This window comes from Phocoena phocoena, chromosome 1 (genome assembly GCF_963924675.1).
Source record: "Phocoena phocoena chromosome 1, mPhoPho1.1, whole genome shotgun sequence".
Taxonomy (NCBI): Eukaryota; Metazoa; Chordata; class Mammalia; order Artiodactyla; family Phocoenidae; genus Phocoena; species Phocoena phocoena.
Window position 1 is genome coordinate 155,750,511 of NC_089219.1, and position 21,885 is coordinate 155,772,395.

The window sequence follows — 21,885 nt, forward strand, 5'->3', positions numbered from 1 at the left end:
TGGCTTGCATGGCCTATCTTAGTAAGTGTCCTTACTCTGGCTTCTGTTTGGCTCACCAATGATGAGTACCAAGAGAAGATTGTAGGGAATGAAGGAGGGGAGTGAAGTTAGGGTTATTAATTCTTGCCAAATTGCTGGGAGTTGGCTGCATCCCCCAACTAATGTATAGTGCTTCTCTGTGGGGCATCACAGCATCTTTGGGGAGGACTCTCTCTCCAGCAAGGCTTCCTTTCTCTTTCATCTCCTATAAAGTAGCCACACTTTTACTGAACCCAGGGCACTACACTATCTCTTGATTCTCTACATTGGGCTCAATTTATCCCTATTGATGTACCCCTGATTTCCTGCTGAGACCCTGTCTGATGAACTTCGTAATATGCTCTTCTAAGCTGTTAATTTTACAAACCACATTATTACACTTATTAGAAGAATGTCTTCAGGATGTGTCAGTAAGCTCTGATTGATGATAATGGTAAACAGCTAGAATTTATGGAACATAAAGTATGCTTTGGTTACTCTCTTGAGTACACCGTGTGCATTATTCTAATTAATTAAAATCACTATTAGCTAAGCAAGGCACACAGATGCTAAGAGGTTCCCAGAAGTAACTTGCTCATGGTCACTCCAGTGTCTCAGTAGTGTTTAGGACTCAGATCTGTCCAAAGCCTAAACCTTAAGCTCTAGGTCTAAGCAGTGGCTCTCAAACTTGAGTATGCATCAGCATCACCCAGAGAGCTTGCTGAAACAGGTAGTGGGCCCCATCCCCAGAGTGTCCAAGTCTGCAGGTCTAGAGCAGGGCCCAAGACTTTCACTTCTAAAAATTCCTACGTGCAGCTGATGTGCTGGTCTGGGTACCAGACTTTGAGAACCACTAGTCCAGGCATTTTAGGTCCAGAATTTCAGGTGTTAGAATAGTTTTCTGGTGATAAATGTTGAAAAAAAAAAGCACTGCATTTTCCTGTTTGTAAGAAGGTAATACATTCAATCATAAAGAGTCAATAATGGGGCTAAATATTTAAGAAAGAAGAGTTATTCTCCAGGAAGATGGGAGGAGATGGACATTCTAAGGACAGGAATGCCCTTTCAGGAATCTTGCAAAGGGAACAGAAAAATAACAGTAAGATTCTGCTATCCAGTGTTCACAAAACATGAGTGGGATACTCTTGACTGTAAAATGGGAAGCCAACTTTTGCTCACCATATACATACCTTATTCAGTACAAATGTTTATTAAGAATCTCCAAAAGCTAGACACTAGGCATCAGGGCTACACTGATAGAGCAGATAAAGTGCCTGGCCTCAGGAAGCTTGTGCTTCAGAGGACGTACATCAGCTAGATAGAATGAATGATGGATACTATATTGGGTTCACACTTCGTCTCAAGAAAAAAATATATCCATAGACGTGATCCAGGAGTCAAATGGCAAAAGACCGAGCCTCAAAGTGAGTGTTAATTTCATTAAATGGTAGGTAAAAATTAGATGCCGAGATAGGCTCTGCTTAAAAGACACACTATTCCTCCAAACGTATTATACAAGCCAGCTTATGAACCTGTGACTTTTTCTAGGAGACATGTTGCCTTCTTTCCCAAGAAGGGAGCAGTAGGGGTCGGGGTGGAAATAGTTTCATCATCAGAGGCACAGTCTCACTACTACTGCTCAGCTCCAATTCGCAACCTTCTGAATGGTTTCCAGACTAAGAAATTTAGCAAAGTGATGAAGAAAAAATGGCCCATTAATCTTATGATGCGTGTTATAACTTAACTCTGGGTTTAGCATAGGAAAAATATTATTTGCATTGATTAGAAATATGCTTTATGGCTGCATATATTATTCACTCTGAACATTCTAAAATTATTAGCTGGGTTGACACGATGAACTGCACAGGAGTACTTCTGGATGACATCTCAACGTCATCTGTTACTCACATCATATAGGTCTAGGAATCAATATGTATTTTACTCAATATGAGATCTTATTCCAAACACCAAAATATGCCTGTTTTTATTCGATGGTTATCATCATGAAACTACCAGCTAAACATCATTTAGAAAATTCAAAGCAAGTAAATTACTGTATTAACTGTCCAACTATGATTATGACTTTCCTCCACTTATAGCTGAACCTAATATAATGATCTGGTCAGTCTGACTAGGAGGATTTATTCAGTAATTTACTCAAATGTTCTGAGGTATATTTTGAAGGACTTAAATTATGGTCTGGTTTGTAGGATCCAACAGTAAGGGTGCAGGTTTATCTCCTACAAGCTCTGTGACCTTGCCCAAGTGACTTAGCATCTCTGAGACTCACTTGCCTAATCTGTAAAATGGAAACAATAATAGAACCCAAGTTGGAAAGCTGAAGGAAAAAAAGGAATATGGTAATGTATTTTGGCACAAAAGAGCAGTTACGCTGATGGTCATTATTTGTGAATACTGTTGCTAAGATTTTTGAAAACCTGTTGCGTGTTAGGTGCTGTTCAAGGACTAGAATTTTAAGACTGTTCTTCACCTTTACCCCAGTTTTACCTGCAAAGTTCTGCCATGCACTGGAAAAACATACTGGTATTTCTAGGGAAGGGGACCACTCAGGTGACATTTTTGTTTCACCAGGTATATAAAGTATACAAAGCTTATAGTGTATCTTTTAAGTCCTTTGGACGTCTAGTTACCTTTCACTAGAATGATTCTAGTAGATCCTGATAGATACCTGAGACAAGGTCAGGTCAGTGATGTTGGTACCTTTTCTGGCTTAAGAGCATAGGGCAGAAACACAGAAGAGAGGTCTTCCTTTTCCACTCCTGTTACTAAGAACCCTCTCGAATAATGACAATCTGAAACAGATCACTACATTGTTGCATGTTGTAGAATCAAAGCAGTGTACAAAGCAAAGAGCACTGGCCTCCATTATACGTGCATTTCACTTGAGATTCACTTTTCTAGACCGTGGAGAAAGCAGATGTTCCAACACTTTCCAGGTACTGGAATATTACAATCTGGCAATCTCCACCACTGCATGTTTGATCACACTATTCCCTGCAAATGGAATGCTGTTCCATCAAGGTCAGACTGACCAGTTGCAAATACCTGATTTTATCGTACAGTCAGAACCAAATTAACTTACTGAAATTCTGCCCAGCTCAGGGTCTACCTTCTCTGTGAAACCTCCTGTGAGATCCCAAGTTACAAACAACTCTTATCTTCTTCAGAAGACATTGTATACTATATAAATAGTAATTTACATATAAATATATGTACGTGTGTGTATTTCTTTGCTACATTAAGTTATAACTCCTGTGGTTTCTCTTCTTAACTAAACTGGACCCCCTTATCATCACAGTGGCCGTGTACATCATTGTATCCTCCAAAAAGTCCAGATAATAATATCATGGATTCAGTATATAGTTGTTTAATAGAAAACAATTAACTAACCACTGCAGAATACTAGTGTCTCTCAAGTGTGTTCAGTGGATCATAAATCCTATGAGACAGTCCATGAAGGAAAAGATTTCAAATAAATTTGGGATCTGTTATCCACTACATCTCCTTATCAGAGACTCATAATTCACAAGACTGGTAAAAAGCTCTGTAGCAAAGAAACTGTTGACTTCGTTTGACCCAGTATTTCTCTTACAAGAGTATCAGTTCTGGAGGTCAAGGACATTTTCCACCTCTAATACAACAGCTCTACTGCCTAGTAGAGTGCCTGGCACTTAGTAGATACCTAATAAATATTTGAATAAGTTTCAACATACATTCCCCTTTTAAGATATAGAAGAAAAACACAGTATATAGATTTTGATTTACTTGGGGAGAATAATAATATGAATAGATAAATTTACACAAATCATTTTAAAGAATATATATTTGATAATACTTTTTTCCAAAAATCTACACAATTGCACATTTACTGGTGATAGTAAACGAACTACATTTGCTTCTGAAAACTTGCTAAGAAGGATGGCTACCAGAAACTACAACTTGAACCCAAAACAATTGATTTAGTTCATGGGTCCCCACTCCTTAGCACTCTTAATATAGAAGAAAATAGACGCATATATTTCTTTTCTGCCATAATATGACATCATATAAGGAATGCTATTTTATTAGCTAGAAATAAGATTTGCTTTTGTTATTTTAGTACATTTGATCACATAAGAATAATTCTAGATTTTGTCCTAGACTGCTTACTATGTGCTTTCACTATAGATTTTAATGTCAATAGAGAAAGGAGAAGGAAAAGTCAGAGGGAAATGAAACAGGTGTATGCAACACCCCTCTCTACTACCGACATTTCTCAGAATTCTGGGGGAAGTTGCATCTATAAGTGGAAAGTTTTTCACCATGGAACTCATGGCGGTTGAACTTCTCATGAAGAATTTTTTTTCCCCTACTGAAGAAAAATATGTTTGATTTTACCATAACTGAAAAGTTCTCCTGTTTCTACTTCTGAGGTTTGCCCTCAAGACTACTGTTTACCTAATGGAAGTGACTCCTATGCATGGAGGAAAAAGTGCACCATTTGAAGGAAAAGCTAAAGGAGTGATATTCAGGTAGCTCCTCATTCCACCAATGAAAACGTACACATAGATTTTCCACTTTACACCTCATTTTCCACCTTATTTTCATGATTTTGAAATGAATATGTAGGATCTGATGAGTTTGTCAATAGTCTATAATTATTAGTGTTATTAAAATAGAATACAAATGATAAGCCATATGTAAGAATGCTGTGTGAATAAACTGCTATACCCCAAATAATACAAATGAGTGAATGGCAGTAAATGCTAAGAGGGATTAACAACATAAAGGATATTAAAAAAATGATGACCGTATTTCATATTTATGTGTCTTTTTCTCTCTCACTTTTTTTTTTTTTTTTTGCGGTACGCGGGCCTCTCACTGTTGTGGCCTCTCCCGTTGCGGAGCACAGGCTCCGGACGCGCAAGCTCAGCGGCCATGGCTCACGGGCCCAGCCGCTCCGCGGCATGTGGGATCTTCCCGGACCGGGGCACGAACCCGCGTCCCCTGCATCGGCAGGCAGAACACTCAACGACTGCGCCACCAGGGAAGCCCTTTTCTCTCACTTTTACTCAACTCCTAAATAACTAAGAGAATATGCTCACAAATGGTAAGCATGTTTTGGATGTTCGATGTGTATTTGTGGGAAAGAACAAAAAAATACTGCCTCAATTAGGTCAAATATCATACAAGAGATGAATGAGATTAGAGATGGGATTGAGATTTGTGTTAGTTACTCAATAGCTAACCAATCACAGATATGACAGTGTAGTGCAATATGCAAATATACTTTTAAACAACTTCTCTTAAGTTATCTACTGTCTGTAAAGACAATCACACTCAACTGCTCTGCACTTAAACCCCAGAGCTTCTGAGTTAGAATCTGTTAGAAATAGGTACACGCTTCATTGCTTTGGCAACATTTACATGGCTCTGCATCAGGCAATACAACTGCTAAGATCACACTCTGGGAATTCAGGAAAGGCTAGTGTCCAGTTCTCGTCGTTCTACCACCCAACTGTGATCTAGGGTAAATTCCTGATTAAAAAAAAAAAAAAAGAAAAGAAAAACGCTGAAGATGCTGAAACAGTATTTCCTACTTCACAGGGTCGTCATGGGGATAAAAGGTCATTAGGATAAAGTGCCTCTCACCCAGGAAACACTGATAAATGCTACTGATGCTACCATCATCATCATCATGACCGATCAAGAACATATTGCCACATGGAAATTCAACATTCCCTGGGCCATTCACAACTTTCCTTTAAAGGACTCATATTCTATGTGGGGTCTTAACACCTTCAAATAACAGAAAATACAAGTCTTTACGCCTTTTTTTCTGTAGCTAATTTTGGCATCTTTCACCTCTGTCCACTTAAGTGTTGGTTTAGCATATTCTTGTCACACAAAGAAGCTACTTCCCAAAGAGAGGAACAATGTGTCAAGTGACAAAGACATTGAGTGAAGTCTTTCACATCCTAGATTGTCCACGGCACAACTCAGCTGGTCTCTGGGTTGGAAGGCCTGGGTCTACTTTGCTCGTCTGTTACAGGGGAAGGGACGTGGTCCTTAGCATGTGGTCTGTGAAACAGAGGCAGCTGCGGGCAGAATTATAACACAAGCAGAACTGGCTTCAATTCTTCCTTCTTAGGTCTTTTTCTTCTTGTTCAGCTGTTCAAGGAACTTGCCTGACCTCTGTCCCCGCCAGGACGATGTTACATCTGCCTGGATAAGTAGGTCACCATTGTATATCAGGAAAGGTCTTATTTGTAATCATCAGGAACCAGATCCAGCTAATTTGAGTAGAAAAGGAAACTTCTGGAAGTTTATGGTTAGGTCTCAGTAACTAGAAGCAGACTAAACAACCGAAAGCCAACGCTATGCTATTTCAATTATAGGATCAGGCCAAAGGAATGTTATAAGTCCTAGCTGGCCTTGCTACCAAGCAGGATCAGGAAACAGGAGGTTGACCCAGCACTGCTGGCCTTGCTTCTTTACATCATTTACTTGTAATTCAAAATCCAAGAGAGGGGTGCAGTTGGCCAACCCGAGGGCGCCCGACTGTTTTCCATCTGTAAGGGAGACTGAGCATGTGAGTAAACAGTGTATCTGACATGTTCAGCTTGTATAAGGAGAGGAAGGCTCTGTTTCTCACCAAGACCCACAAAGTGGAAAATTCCCCAAAGAGAAAGGAATTTCACATCACATGCTTGGAAAGTTAAAAACAACAACAACAAACAAATGCAGATGTGGAATTAAAGACATGGAGTCATTAAGAACCTATATGTGGAGTGATTCAGACCTGAGTTCACATCCGGAGCAAGCTACTCAATCTTGCTGAGCTTCAATTTTCTTTAAAGGAAACAACGTGGAAGATGATATCCACATGTAACTTGTGGTGCACATGAAGGAGGACAGTACAGTATATGATGCCTGGCACATCCTATGCATTTTCTAAAACTACTAGCAGTACTATTATTATTGTTACTTATTATACAATTTATTGTAGAAATTAACAGGGAGAGTATTAATAAATGTTAATACAGTGCTAAGTGTCACATTTATGATCTCAACTAATTATTTGTTGATTCAACAAACATTCCACGTATCAGAAAATAACCTGTTAGTGTATATATATATATTTATATATATATATATATTTTTTTTTTACAGAAGAAAAGAAACCCTGAGGCTTAGAAAGTGTAAACAAACAAAAAAAAAGTGTAAACAATGTACCAAAAGTCACCCATTTAAGAGGTAATGAAATATTATTCAGCCTTAAAAAAATGAAGGAGATCCTTTCATTTGTGACAATATAGATGAAACAGAAGTGCATTATGCTGATGAAATAAGCCAGACAGGATAAATACGAATGATATCATCTATATATGGAATCTAAAAAGAAAAAAAGCCACACTCATAGAAACAGAGTAGAAAACTGGTTGCCAGGGGCTGGGGTGTGGGTGGGGAAAAGAGGGGAAGACTGGTAAAAGGGTACAAACTTTCAGCTGCAGGATGAATAAGGTCTGAGGATCTACTGTATAACATAGTTACTACAGTCAATAATACTGTATTGTATAACTAACATTTTCAGAGAGAATAGAACTTAAGTGTTCTCACCAAAAAAAGAAAAAAAGCAAAAAGGTGTCATGAGCTGTTAGATGTATTAATTAACGTGATGGGAAGGATCCTTTTACAACGCGTATGTATATCAAATCATCATGATATACTCTTTGACTATCTTACAATTTTGTCAATTATACCTCAATAAAATGGAAAAAAAAGGGGTAATAAAGATGAGACTCCAATCCAGGATTATCCAGCTCAAAAAACTACACTCTTAACCTTTACAATATAGTATCCATCCATATGTTGTAACTGTAAAATGCTTAACACAAAGGAAACGTTCAATAAATGGTATTTATTCTAACTCTAATGCTTACTAGGTATTAGTTATGTGGTATGCTTTACTTCTAACTACAAGGGTATAAGGTGCAAATTCTTGCTACAGAACATAAAAGCCCCTGTGGTACCCTGTAGGATAAACACAGTACCTGTAAAGCTCTCATCTCTCAACCCAGAGTCTCCTCAAGTTGGAGGTCTTTACCCCCTTTATAATGTGGGAATAATGCCTTTCTCACATTTGCACTGGGCATGAAAATCCATACTTCCAGGTGTATACTGAACCTCCACTTAGCTCCTCGTCACCTTGGAATCACCAGACCAAAGATCATTTACTCCATTAAGATAAATGATGTAGGGAGAGAAGTACACAATATACAGAGAGTGTTGGAGGAATCCAAACAACAAGTCCTCCACTCTCAAAACAAATTTTAGAGTTCCAAAAGTAAAGAGCAATGTTTGGAAATAAAACTAAAAATGAAACTAACATCTACAATGAGCCAAGTATTTATTATGGGCCAGGCTACTTACTAGGCACTTGATAAACATTACAGCTCATCTTCCTGCAGCCCTTCAAAGCATATAATATTGTTTCTATTTCATAGAGAAGAAAATTGTATCTAAGCAGGTTAGTGATTAGCCCAAGACCACAGGGCTAGGCTGTAAGAAAAGAAGGCCAAGTTTCAGTGGTCAAAATGGTGATGGATGTTATAACTAGAAGATTATGGCTAATCAAATAAAAATATTCAAAACGGTCCTAATGTATTATTAGGATTTCTTTAGAATAACTTGGGTGCCTTAGTGAATACAGTAGTGGTAGGCACTACAGTCTCTTTAATTTGTTAAACATACAAATCTACTTTAATATTCTTGGTGACAAGGAGCTAACTACTGATAAGACAGCTTCTTCAGTTTTGGGGCTACTCCAGGGTGAAATGCCGGAACGTCTTACTGCCTGCAATGTTACCTAGTTCTACCAGGGGGAATAAAGCAGAACAAGTAGCCACTGTTCTTGACAAACGGATACAGTTTCAGTTTTTCAAAATATGAGTGTCAGATTCATTCATTGTATCAGATAGATCTGTCAAATGGCTTTGCCCATTTACTAATGGATGGCACACTGCAGACACACGTTGGGTCAAAGGACTCAATGTCACCTCATTGATACTGTCATCAATATAATTTGTATTGGCATTTTGTCTCACCCTGACTTTAAGGACTATGTGAGGAGATCCAAGTCTCCAGACCATGGACTGATCACCTCTGCTTGACACAGTATTCTCTGCTCATTTCCAGAGGGGACCAAGGATGAGCTCTTGTACTTCTGAGTCTATTCACCCTACCTGGCAACACATACTAGCTGGGCTGATTGGATCAAGCAGGAGCCCCAGAGTTTAAATTTCCAGCTGCATTGGAGGAAACAGAGGCTATGCCCCAATCCCATAACCCCTCACTTCTTACCGCTAGCCTATCCTAGGCTGTTCTTGCTGATAGGAGTACTTCATGCTAAAAATTAATTTTGCTTACCTGATGGCAGTCACACAACCTCAAATGCCATTTTTATAAATAAGGCAACCACCAATGGAGTGTGATTTAGGGTTTTTTCTTCTGTAGACCCTGCCTACCCTATAAAATCTCCCATTACTGCATCATAGAGACTATAATCCCTTTCCGAGGGAATAGATTCTTTCCAACCATAAGATGAAGTAAGAACTTACATTTCCATACTGCCCAAAAGGAAATACTTTGATTACAAAATGCAGGAGAATGACTGATTTTCCACATTTGTCGTGTTCATTAAAGGGTTTTTGAATAGACTTGACAGTATTAAAGAAGTTCAACACACACAAAATAAAAATTAATAAATGAAGAGAAAAAAATTGCATTTACAACAACAAAATAAACACATTGATATATAAAAGGTTGTTATACGTCGATGAAAAATGGATGTCATAAAGTCACAAACTAAAAAGTATTAACAGCCAATAGAGATAGGAAAATATGTTCAACCTTGCTATTATTAATCAAAGAAATACAAATAAAATAATTCAGGTGTCATATTTTACTGACTAGAATGACAAAGTTTTAAAAAACTTGATAATACTGGTATTGATATTGATAATACTGGTACTGATGAGTGTGTGTAAGAAACCACACTGGATGTTAAATTCTTGGTAGAAATAAAAAGCACGGTAACCTTTCTGGAAGACAAGATGTCAGTATGTACCAGAACTGACAACCAGCCATTCAAGTTCTGGAAGTCCATTCCAAGGAAATAAACAAATGCTCAAAGACATATGAACAAGGATGCTTGTCTCATTGTTTAGCAAAGCAAAACAGGAATAATCTAAATGTTGAACAGTAGGGACTGGTTAAATAAATAATAGAATGCTGTTCAACCATTAAAAATGATGCTGCAGATTTTTATTAGGTGATGAGTAATCATACTTATATTACTAAATAAAATTGTTATAGAACTGTTTTGTAGTTGGATATAATAATTAAAGGTATTTTATACTTGCATTGTATTTATATGCACCCCGTCACAAAAAAGTTTCAAAAGATACCCTCAAAAATGTTACAGAGATGATTTATCAGAAATGGGATTTTGAGTTATTTTTCCTTTTTTCTTTAAATCCTTTCAATTTTGGAGTTTCTGCAATGAGCCTGTATTATTTTTACAATTAAAAATATTTAAAATTACAATAAAAGGATCTAAATTCCTCCAGTTTTCCATTTATATTCCACCCTGGCTCAGGGCATTTGTGTAAAAAAAAAAAAAAATCAGCTTATTCTCTCTTTTGTATCAATCTAAATTTACTTTTCATAAGTTAACTATTTTAGTCTGGCAAAAGTTTCACACAGGAAAATTGTTAAGGTCTGAGTATTCTATTACCTTTAAAAGCACTGGAAACTTTGAAATTATTTCTTTCAGAATTTTCATATAATACTGAAAGGTGGGGGAGGGTAGCAAAACGAACGGAAATAGATAGTAGTAGTCAACTTCAATTAAGAAAAAGCAACAAGAGGCAGTTTGTACTCTTTTGATACGGCAGAAGCCCCCTGTGTCAACTCATGCTAAAAAATGTATATATACACACACATATATATGTTTGTGTGTATTATATGTATATGTGACACACACACATAATTAATCCACAGTCTTAGGCTAATCACTCATTGTGGCAGAAACAACGAGCTGTTGACTACACTTTAATTAGCTCCTCCAGCCTGTAGAGGCATCACTAGGACCAAGATAGGAACAACATTCTCCATCTCCGCTTGCATCTGGGTATGGTTCTATCCCAAAGAATGTGACCAGAGGTGACCTGAAGAGTTTATGTCTGAAGGATAACGAGTTGATAATTGTAGCTTGCAGCTTCCTCTCTCCTTTCCTTTTTAGGACAAACGTAGAGCCACTTGGTGAAGGTGGTGGGTCCCTGAATAACTGAGCAGAAAACTGACCCTCAGACCACCAAAGTCCATACTACACTCCTGAGTGAGTGAGAAATGAACTGTCCATGTGTTGCTCCACTGAGGTTTAAGGTTTATTATTTAGTGTTTAACTAACGCATTTTTTCTTTAAACCTCAGTTGCCTTCTCTGTAAAATAAAGTCTTTGAAAAGGATCCACTGTAAGTTGTTTCCATTGCTTATGTTTTTATCTTAGCTTTTAATTCTCAGAAACACTGCGCACATTTTACCTTTTAAGTTAGTAAGTCTACTTTTTTTCCCACAAAGACGGGTTCTTCAAGTTATGGGGAAGTCATAGCAGACTGTTGCTTCAGTTTAAGATACGCATTCACATATGAGATGAGAAGGGTGAGGACCCAGAGAAACGCCTTTGACAGAGGGGAGTGAGAGCATACTGAGGAATGTTTAGTAATAAAGAATTCAGATGGGAGAAACGGATGGGTTACATCTAACAGATTTGCTCAAAGGAATTCTGGAAAGGCAAATATGTGAAAATGTATAGCAAAGACGTGAAATGCCTTTTGGTCCCTAAATGGATTTCATTTCAAAGACGTGCATATTGCAAATACATGCACCATAACACTTCTCTGCCCACTTCTAGAATTTTCTAAAGCTTGACAGAACATCTGCAGAGAGAGGATGTCATTCCAAGATAACCGACTGCAAGTTACTAAATTAAGATTAAAATGTCCTTAACCTTGAACAGTTTTTAAAGAGATTTTAGAAGAAAGGAGCCCTCCAGGGGGTTGTATAACTATATAATTGTACCCTTTCTAAAAGGCTATTTACAGATACATAATGTTTCCCCTCCATTCTTTAAAGTAAAATATAGGATACAAAAAAATAGTTTGGGGATAATATTTGTTTGGGACAGCAGGCACTGCTAATCAGTACCATTCTCTCCTTATTCCTTACTATCAGAGCCCTGGTTTAGGAGACCCCATTATCCTTAAGGGTAAGGTGGCCAGTTTAAAATCCGAGCTGATGAGATCTAAGTGCAAGTCTGCTGACCATCTGTGGTAAAAAATTTGCTCTCTGAGTTAGACACTGCCTTTTTTTTCTTACTTAATTTCTTTTTTTTTTTCCTTTTCTTTCTTCCTGCCCAAATTGTTGGAACACTATTGGAGATTCTGGGGTCACTTTGAAGCTATGTGGACGTGCTAGAGATGTGGAAGCTGGAAGAGCGAAGCAACCCAGTCCCCTGGTGATGCCCTTCAGCAGCTGGACTAACGCTAGAGGGACTATCTCCAAACTTCCTGCTACCCGTGGAAAGTAAGGTAGATCACTCATTCACTTTCTGTTACCTACTAACTGATCCAGAACTCTAACCTCAGGGTTCTAGAACCCTTCTCAGTCTCCCATAGTCATACTCATGTTCCGGACTCCTGATCATCAGACTTGCTTATAGCAGATGTATGGGGAGGGCGGGCTCTTCTGGAAGCCCTCATACTTCCTCCCCTACCCCCACCACACACAAATAATGAGCTTTATGTCCACTCATCCTTCTATCTACACTCAGAGGCCAGGGCCCCCAGGAAGGCTTCACTGACAACCCTTTACTCCTCTCTACATGCAGAAAGGGTAGAGGTGTAGGCTCTGGAATCAGACTTCCTAGACTTGAATTCTTAATCTGTTACTTACCAGTTTAGGACGTGGGCAAAGTAGTTGCCTTCTCTGGACACCCCTGTAAAAGAGGAACACTAAGTAGCACCTATGTACCTTACTGAAAGGATTAAATGAGCAAATGCAGGTAAAGTTCTTATAATTTTTTCTTGGGTCAATCAATTCTAGCTGCTATTGTTACCTTTGACTAATTTAGGGCAGTCCCTTTGCCCTCCTTTGGTTCTCTGGGCCCGGCTCATTCACAACACACACAACCGCATACTGCATTCACAACACACACAACTGCATACTGCAGAGTTTTGAAAGGTGGTTCTCAAAATGTGGTCCCTGGGCCAGCAATATCAGCCACACCTGGGAACTGGTTAGAACTCTGGCACTGGAGCCCTGCAATCTGTGTTTTAACAATATTCTCAGGCAAATCTGATGCACACTAAAGGTTGACGGCAACTGAGAACATCTGTCTCAGACTCTCCTGGAGGCATTCACCAAAAATAGAGATACAGGACCTTACACCTGACCAGCTGGAGAAGGGGTCTAGTGATTGCCCTGGTTATCATGCTTGTCATGATTTTTCAGCACATAAATGTTTGAGAATCACTGCCATTTGGAATGTGTGTTTCACCTGTCTGTTTTTCCAGTGGACTTTACTTCCTTGCAAGGAAGGTTTGTGAAGATCTGTTGTTGTTGTTTGCATTATTAGTTTTATTATGCTAATTCTAGAATCTCTGGTGCCTCTGTGCATAGTGCAATCTCAGGCAGGAAGTAGTGCCTCATTAAAACAGGTATCCCAAAAGTCTTAGTAGAACTTCAAGATTAATTCCTTGAGGAAGAGGTAAAATTGTCATTAGATGCGGATGATATGATACTATATATAGAAAACCCTAAAGACTCTACATGAAAACTACTACAACTGATAAACGAATTCAGCAAGGTAGCAGAATACAAGATTAACATACAGAAATTGGTTGCATTTCTTTATACCAACAATGAAATATCGGAAAGGGAATGTAAAAAAACAATGCCTTTTAAAATCACAACCCCAAAAATAAAATACTTAGGAATAAACCTCACCAAGAAGGCAAAAGACTTATACGTTGAGAACTGTAAGACATTAATAAAGGAAAGTGAAGATGATTCAAAGAAATGGAAAGATATCTCATGTTCTTGGGTTGGAGGAATTAATATTGTTAAAATGCTCATACTACCCAAAGCAATCTACAGATTTAATGCGATCCCTATCAAATTACCCATGACATTTTTCACGCAATTAGAACAAATAATCCTAAAATTCATACAGAACCATAAAAGACCCAGAATTGCCAAAGCAATCCTGAAGAAAAAGAACAACGTTGGAGGCATAGCCACCCCAGACTCAGACAGTACTCCAAAGTCACAGTAATCAAAACAGTGTGGTATTGGCACAAAAACAGACATATGGATCAATGGAACAGAATACACAGCCCAGAAATAAACCCACACACCTCAGTTAAATTAATCTTTGACAAAGGAGGCAAGAATATATAATGGGAAAGAGACAGTCGTTTCCACAAGTTGGACAGCCTTATATAAACCAGTGAAGTTAGAACACATCCTTTCACCATACACGAAAATAAACTCAAAATGTCTTAAAGACTTAAACATAAGACCTGACACCATAAAACTTCTAGAAGAGAACACAGGCAAAATATTCTCTGACATAAATCATACCAATGTTTTCTTAGGTCAGTCTCCCAAGACAATAGAAATAAAAATGAAAATAAACAAAGGGGACCGAATCAAACTTACAAGCTTTTGCACAGCAAAGGAAACCATAAACAAAATGAAAAGACAACCTACAGAATGGGAGAAAATATTTGCAAATGATGCGGCCAGCAAGGGCTTAATTTCCAAAATATACAAACAGCTCATACAACTTGATGACAATAAAAGCAAACAACCCAATCAAAAAAATAGGCAGAAGACTTAAAGAGACATTTCTCCAAAGAAGAAATACAGATGGCCAATAGGCACATGAAAAGATGCTCAACACTGCCAATTATTAAAGAAATGCAAATCAAAACTACCATGAGGTACCACCTCACACCAGTCAGAATGGCCATCAATAAAAAGTCTACAAATAACATATGCTGGAGAGGGTGTGGAGAAAAGGGAACCCTCCTACAACACTGTTGGTGGGAATGTAAGTTGGTGCAGCCACTGTGGAAAACAGTATGGAGGTTCCTCAGAAAACTAAAAATAGACCTACCATATGATCCAGCAATCCCACTCCTGGGCATATATCCAGACCAAACTATAATTCAAAAAGACACATTCACCCTGATCTTCACAGCAGCGATATTCACAATAGCCAAGACATGGAAACAACCTAAATGTCCATCAACATATGAATGGATAAAGACGATGTGGTACATATATACAATGAAATACTACTCAGCCATAAAAAAAAGAATGAAATAATGCCATTTGCAGCAGCAACATGGATGCAACTAGAGATTATCATACTAAGCAAAGTAAGTCAGAAAGAGAAAGACAAATACCATGATACCACTTATATGTGGAATCTAAAATATGACACAAATGAACCTATCTATGAAACAGAAACAGAATCAGAGACATAGAGAATAGACTGGTGGCTGTCAAGGGGGAAGCAGGTGGGAGAGGGATGAACTGGGAGTTTGGGATTAGCAGATGCAAACTGGTATATATAGATTGGCTAAACAACAAGGTCCTACTATATAGCACAGGGAACTATATTCAATATCCTGTGATAAACCATAATGGAAAAGAATATGAAAAAGAATGTATATACATATGTATAACAGAGTCACTTTGCTGTATAGCAGTAATTAACACAACGCTGTAAACCAAGTATACTTCAATAAAAAATAAGTTAATTAAATTTTTAAAAAGATTAATTCCTTCACAAGAACAAGTACTACACATTCACAAAAAAAGCACCCTTTGAAAGTTTAAATTTTTGAATTTCTTTGCCACTTCCTTAGTTTTGATCATCTTGGACAATATATTTTTAATATTGACTTTTAAAAAGAATTGTGTTTCAGTGTTTGCTATCCTTAGAGAGACAGAAACAGATAAGTACAACTAAATATTTATTTTTCAAAAGTCTCAAAAGTATAAGGGAAATGAAAGTAATTTATCTTCAAATGATTTTGGGGTATGTTTCTAATTTCATACTTCTGATGCGATTCAAGATTAAAACTGTATTAAGACATTTGAGACATGCCGCATTGGTATTAAATGAATTTAATTTTGTGTAAAGTGGTAGAAATATTTTCTTCAGCAAACATACCTGCAGATATAAAATCACAACCATAAATCTACAAAAAAGCAAGCTATTGAATGAAATCTGATTGGTTATTTCCCTGCAGTATGGATCTGCTAATAATTTACTACTTGCTAACAGAAGCCAAAATTTAAATATACATATATATATATATATATATATGTGTGTGTGTGTATATATATCTCTCTTCAATTTTAAATCATTTATATATATGAACAAGTATACATACACATATATAACAATTGTCCATATATATATATATATATGTATATATGAACAATTTAAATTAAAGAAAGTACATCTGGTGGCCTATTTTTTCCCCCCGATTTCTAAAGAACACCATATTCTATTCTAGGCAGTGGAATGTCAATCCACCTTAAGGGTTGTTCAATGAGCATATCTGAGAAACCACTGGTTTAGCCAATGATGTACTTATTCAGGGAGGCCCTAGTGCCACTGTCAAGAGCTTATCCACAGGACAGATAAGAAGGTACTTGTTTGGTTTGTGAAAAGAAGGAGTAGTGAGGAATGGCAGGTAGCTGCAGGCTGATGACACGTGATGTCCATATATATGTAGAACCAACACGCCCATAATTGCACCCATTTTCCATACCCAAATCCAAAGCCTTTATATCATTAATCCCAGGCAAAAATGGTAAGATTCATGTGTGTTACTATCCCACGGCTTCAAGATACCTATAAACTCATATGAGTGTGTCTTAGTTTTATCAGTGGAGGACAAACCAGGCTTCTATCACCAAGCCCCATTCCATAACAGGCAAACTAGTCCAAGACTTCTCTGAGTGCTGCAGGAGAGTCTATGGAAGGGGCGCTCACTCCACTGTGATGCCTAAAATGCCTCTGCACAGAGCAAACATTCAATACATGCTGAGTGAATGAATGAGTGAACTGGTGTCATAAAACAGGCTTATTTCAGGGAAATTCCATTCAACAGGCTGGCATTCCTTCCTACCCATCTTAACTGTTAAGCTTGCCATCAGACAAAAAGTTAATTATAAAACGTTAGAGCTGAGGAAATTTTAGAAACTATCTACTCTCCAGAGGTATACAACTTTTAATTTAGTAGTAAAAATCACTAGGAGTGATTTAGGAGTCTATCAGACCTGAGTCCAAATTCCACATCTACCATATTTTTGTGAGCAAATAACCACTTCTGAGGCTCTGTTCCATGTACGCATTATGGGATATCATAAGAATACATACATTAATTGTATGACTATCAGCGGATGAAATGACACAATCCATTTGCCATGGTCGGCTAAGTTATTGGCACCAAGTAGCACTCAAGACATTAGCCAATATTAATAGCGGAGAGATGATAACAAAACTCTGGGACTGATGCCTACCCTAGTGGCCCCAGTGGTCATAATGACTTTATTCCATTCAGCCTGCTCTCTTCTCACTACGACTAAGGAAGAGAAGATGAACAAATTAGGAATAACAATTTGAAAATGGTTTTATACTCCCTGAATGAATGGAATTATAATAAAATGATTCACGAGTTCTGCAGAAATATGATGAGACTTTAGATCTTTATGTTAGTTCTCTGCAAAACCAATTCATGGCCCTAAGATGTACCTTCCCACCCAGCCCCATCCTTACCAGGATCAAATATCATTGTAAATGGAAAAGTCAACAACACATAATCAACAAGCTAAGTTACAAGCCAGTGAAGTCTCGGAGCTTTGATAGAGAAAATTCAGATTTATCATTATATGTAAAAATAAGATGATATGAAGAACTCAATCTAAAAAATATTACCTGGAGATCTATAATCTCTACAACAGTGCTATAAAAAGTAAAGAGCTAGAAATCTATTTAGATGGTTTTCCTTATAAGAAAGCACTTTCTGTATAACTTTTAATGTACTATTGATGAGAACAATTCAACAAAATTCAAATAAATATCTGCAGATGTCCTACAAGAAGAAAAGAACAGAGTTAGATGTGACAGGGGATAACTGAACTTCAGGATGAGTAAGACCCTATACTTGACCTCAATAAATTAACTTGAAATACAGTGGATGAGTCATGTACAGAATGTCAGAATTCTAAAAGGCCAAGCTAAGTACCAAAAGGAACATGTGGGGACTCTTAAGAAGGAAATAAAATATGGGTTAGTTGATTACGAAAAGGCAGAAGGGAGTAGGTTCCCTTTGGCTGCTCTTTGAAGAGATCACTTCCTTTCCCCCCTAGTCCTGAGGCTAGGGTGGCATGGACAATAGAGGAATGTGGGGACTGAGAATCATTTCTACTCTCACCAGAGTGGCTGGAAGCAGATTTTCTTACCAGGATGTAGTAGTATGCTAATATTTAAGGGTTCTTGAGGTCAGAGAGAAGGGTTTGAATACTCCGGCTCCATCTCTTGCTGTGGGTCAAGTTTCTCACCTTTCCAACACCTCAGCGTCTTTATCTGAAAAGTGGGGATGATGATAATGTCTCCCACCTGAGTGTGAGAACTACATGATATAGTGCATACGCAGGGCTAAATTTGGTGCCTGGCAAACAGAAAGTGCTCAGTACGGCAGGCGAGTGTAGTGACAATAAAGGCAAAGATGACGGGGGTAGTGCTGGTGTTGCTTCTGCCCCCAGAACAGGCTCTGACTGGGAGAGAGTTAAAGCACCTTTGGGTTCATGGGGGTTTATATATAAGCAACGGTTGATCAATGTGAGCTGGTTGTCCAAATGATTATGTGCAATCTAAGAAAAAAATGGGCCTCGGATCTGCTCAGCTACTTAATAATATTAGCAGCGGTAGTAGTCAAAGAAGCTAAATTTTATTACGTGTTTATATGCCAAACAACGTGCTGAACGTTTTAAAAGGATTTACTCACTTATTACAACGAGGCTATACGCTAGGTCCTGATAATGTTATTCGTCCTTTCAGATGTTGACTGAGCCTCAGACGGGTTACAAAAGCACCTAAGATCCCGTTGTCAGTACATGACGGAAATGAGTTCAAATCCAGCCTGTCTGACTTGTTCTTAATCACTAAGGTATGAAATTAAGCATGTTGCCCTTTGCCTGATTCTCCTTCTGAGGCCTGAATATTTCACTTAGCTCTCTGAGTGCAGAAGAGAGAAAATTCTCTCTCCTTGACCCAACTTGGCATCAATATCCAACTCCCCTTCTCAAAATGGGTTGCTTCAACGAGCAGCAATGAATGCCGGGTCGTGGACCAGTCACCTTGATGACTAAGAGTCAGACACTAGGGAAAGAAAATGCTCTGTGACAAACCTACCCTTGTACGGAAACAAGACAGAAATGGGGGGACAGGGCAGAAGATAATGGAATAAGGCATAGGAAAAATAGCACCTGGCATCGTGACAGTAATAATAATAACAGTAGTAGTAGTAGTAATAGTAATAATAATAGGCTTTACTATGCTCTAGGCATTGTATTAAGTGCTTGGTGTAAGTGACTTCATTTTAACATTGAAAACAAGTCTATGAGGATGAAATATTATTAACATCATTTTATAGGCAGGAGTATTGAGGTTCAGGTAATCAGGTAAATTGCCCAAGCTCATATGGTTAGCAAGTGGAAAGCAGAGATTTGAACCAGCACCTACACTCCTAACCATTATGCTATAACCATTATGCTGAAGACATAAGAATTCCAATGGTCTTTCCCCATAACCCACTCCTGCACTCCAGACTTAAATAGTCCAAGATCAAGAGAGAGGCAGCTTGGAGTTGCCACTCTTCAGTGAGTGTCAATCATTTCAAAACAGTGTGTTTGCTAACAAGATGCAGTTCCTGTGATAATCTTCTCAACCAGGTATCAAGAAACAGGAAGCAAAGATTCAAGTAACAGTATGTTCCTACTTACGAGGAAGGTGGGACAGCATAGTTGACACTGGGCCTAACTGTTCTGGAAAACGTGGTCCCAGTAGGCATACACGCTGGTACATTTTCCCCACCTACCAAATACAAAAGAAGTATTTCATTTCCATGTTGCTCTTCAAAGTTCCACCTCATTCGTGCCTGTCATTCATCCGCTGGCCTCTTCCTGTCTCCATTTCTGTACAGAAAGGTGCTGAGTCTCTGCTCTCGGATACGAAAGGGTGTGTTAAGGAGAGAGAGCCATGGTACCTCAATGTCTTTTTCTTTTTTCATCTTAATTCTATTATGCCAACTCCACTGAACTTAATTAGAGTGAATACAGAATTACACAATTACCCTCTGTTCTATTCTTCAGATGTTATATTTTGATAAAATTTACGGCATGCTGCTCTCCCCTTGAACACCAGATGAACACTAGAAATGGATGTGTGTTGACATAAAATCTGTTATAATTACAATTAAAGTATAGCTTACATAATGATAGTGTTAACATAAAATTATAGATGTGTAGAGACAACGTGGTCATGCATTTTTTCGTATAAGTACATGCTTAGACCAATATCTGTTAGCGGAATGAAGATGGAAGAGAATTTTGGTTAAGCCACAAAGGCTGTTTAAGGACTTGCAGATAGCTAAGGGGAACTCAAAGACCAGTAAGATAGTATTTCCCCTGCCATGTTTTCAATTGCAAAGTGAAGGGAAGATGTGAAAGTACGTACCCCTATGGAAATTACAAGTACATTTTTTTCCTTGAATACCTGGGTAAATGCTTAAATTCTAATGTATATCAGTGATGCACATTTTCAACTGAGTTTGATAAATCATAAAATAATAATTATACATATATATATATATATATAAAACTGCATGGAACTAGACAGTTCAGAATTACTTCTAATTAAAGAGGTACCCTATGACAAATAACTTAAACCTTACAAAATATGGTTCCAAGTACCCTATCAGAGTGAAAAGTAGGAGACTGAAAGGTTTATTGTAAATATTTGTAGTCATGGTGTCTTAACTAAAACTACTGTGTCACAAATACTATTAAAATAATTGTGACATTTTATTCACTTTTACTGCAAACAACAAAACAAACTATAGGTATTTTTTCATTTCAGGTAATTATTTTAGATAACAGTTATTAAATGTTTTGAGAATGCTAATTGCATTACTTCATTTTATCTTTAAAATAGCGCTTCCATGTAATTATTCTTAATATCTCCATTGCATTAAAGTGTATCTCTAGTTTAGTCCTTTCTTCAGAACTGCAGACTTGTGTATCCAACTGTGTACTCAGCATCTCTACTTGGACGTCACGAAAACATCTCAAATCTTATACCTCCAAAACTGGTCTTTAATCCACCAAACATGCTCTACCCCAAACTTTTCCCATCTTAGGTGACAGTAACCACACCTTTCCAGTTCCCCAGGCCCTAAATCTCGAATTCACCCTTCCTTTCCATTCTTGCATTCAATCTACCACAAAATACTGTCACAACCTTCCCAATGTGCCACTACTGAGAATTACCAGCCGCTAGCAGCCTGGTGCAGGCCACCAACATAGACCTCGAGGATCCTGCAGTCGCCTCCCGAGATTCTCCCTGACTCCACTCTCTGCCACATCCTCAAGACCACAGATAGAGTTATGCTTTTCAAACAAGAGACAGTTCATGCCACACCTCGGCTAAAATCCTGCC

General features: G+C 38.0%; 1 protein-coding gene across 1 annotated transcript in view; it reads right to left on the reverse strand.

Moving 5' to 3' along the window:
- The window catches only part of LOC136118268 (UDP-N-acetylglucosamine--peptide N-acetylglucosaminyltransferase 110 kDa subunit-like), a 38,603-nt gene that overhangs the window by 7,988 nt on the left and 8,730 nt on the right, over positions 1-21,885 (reverse strand). The window lies entirely within an intron of this gene.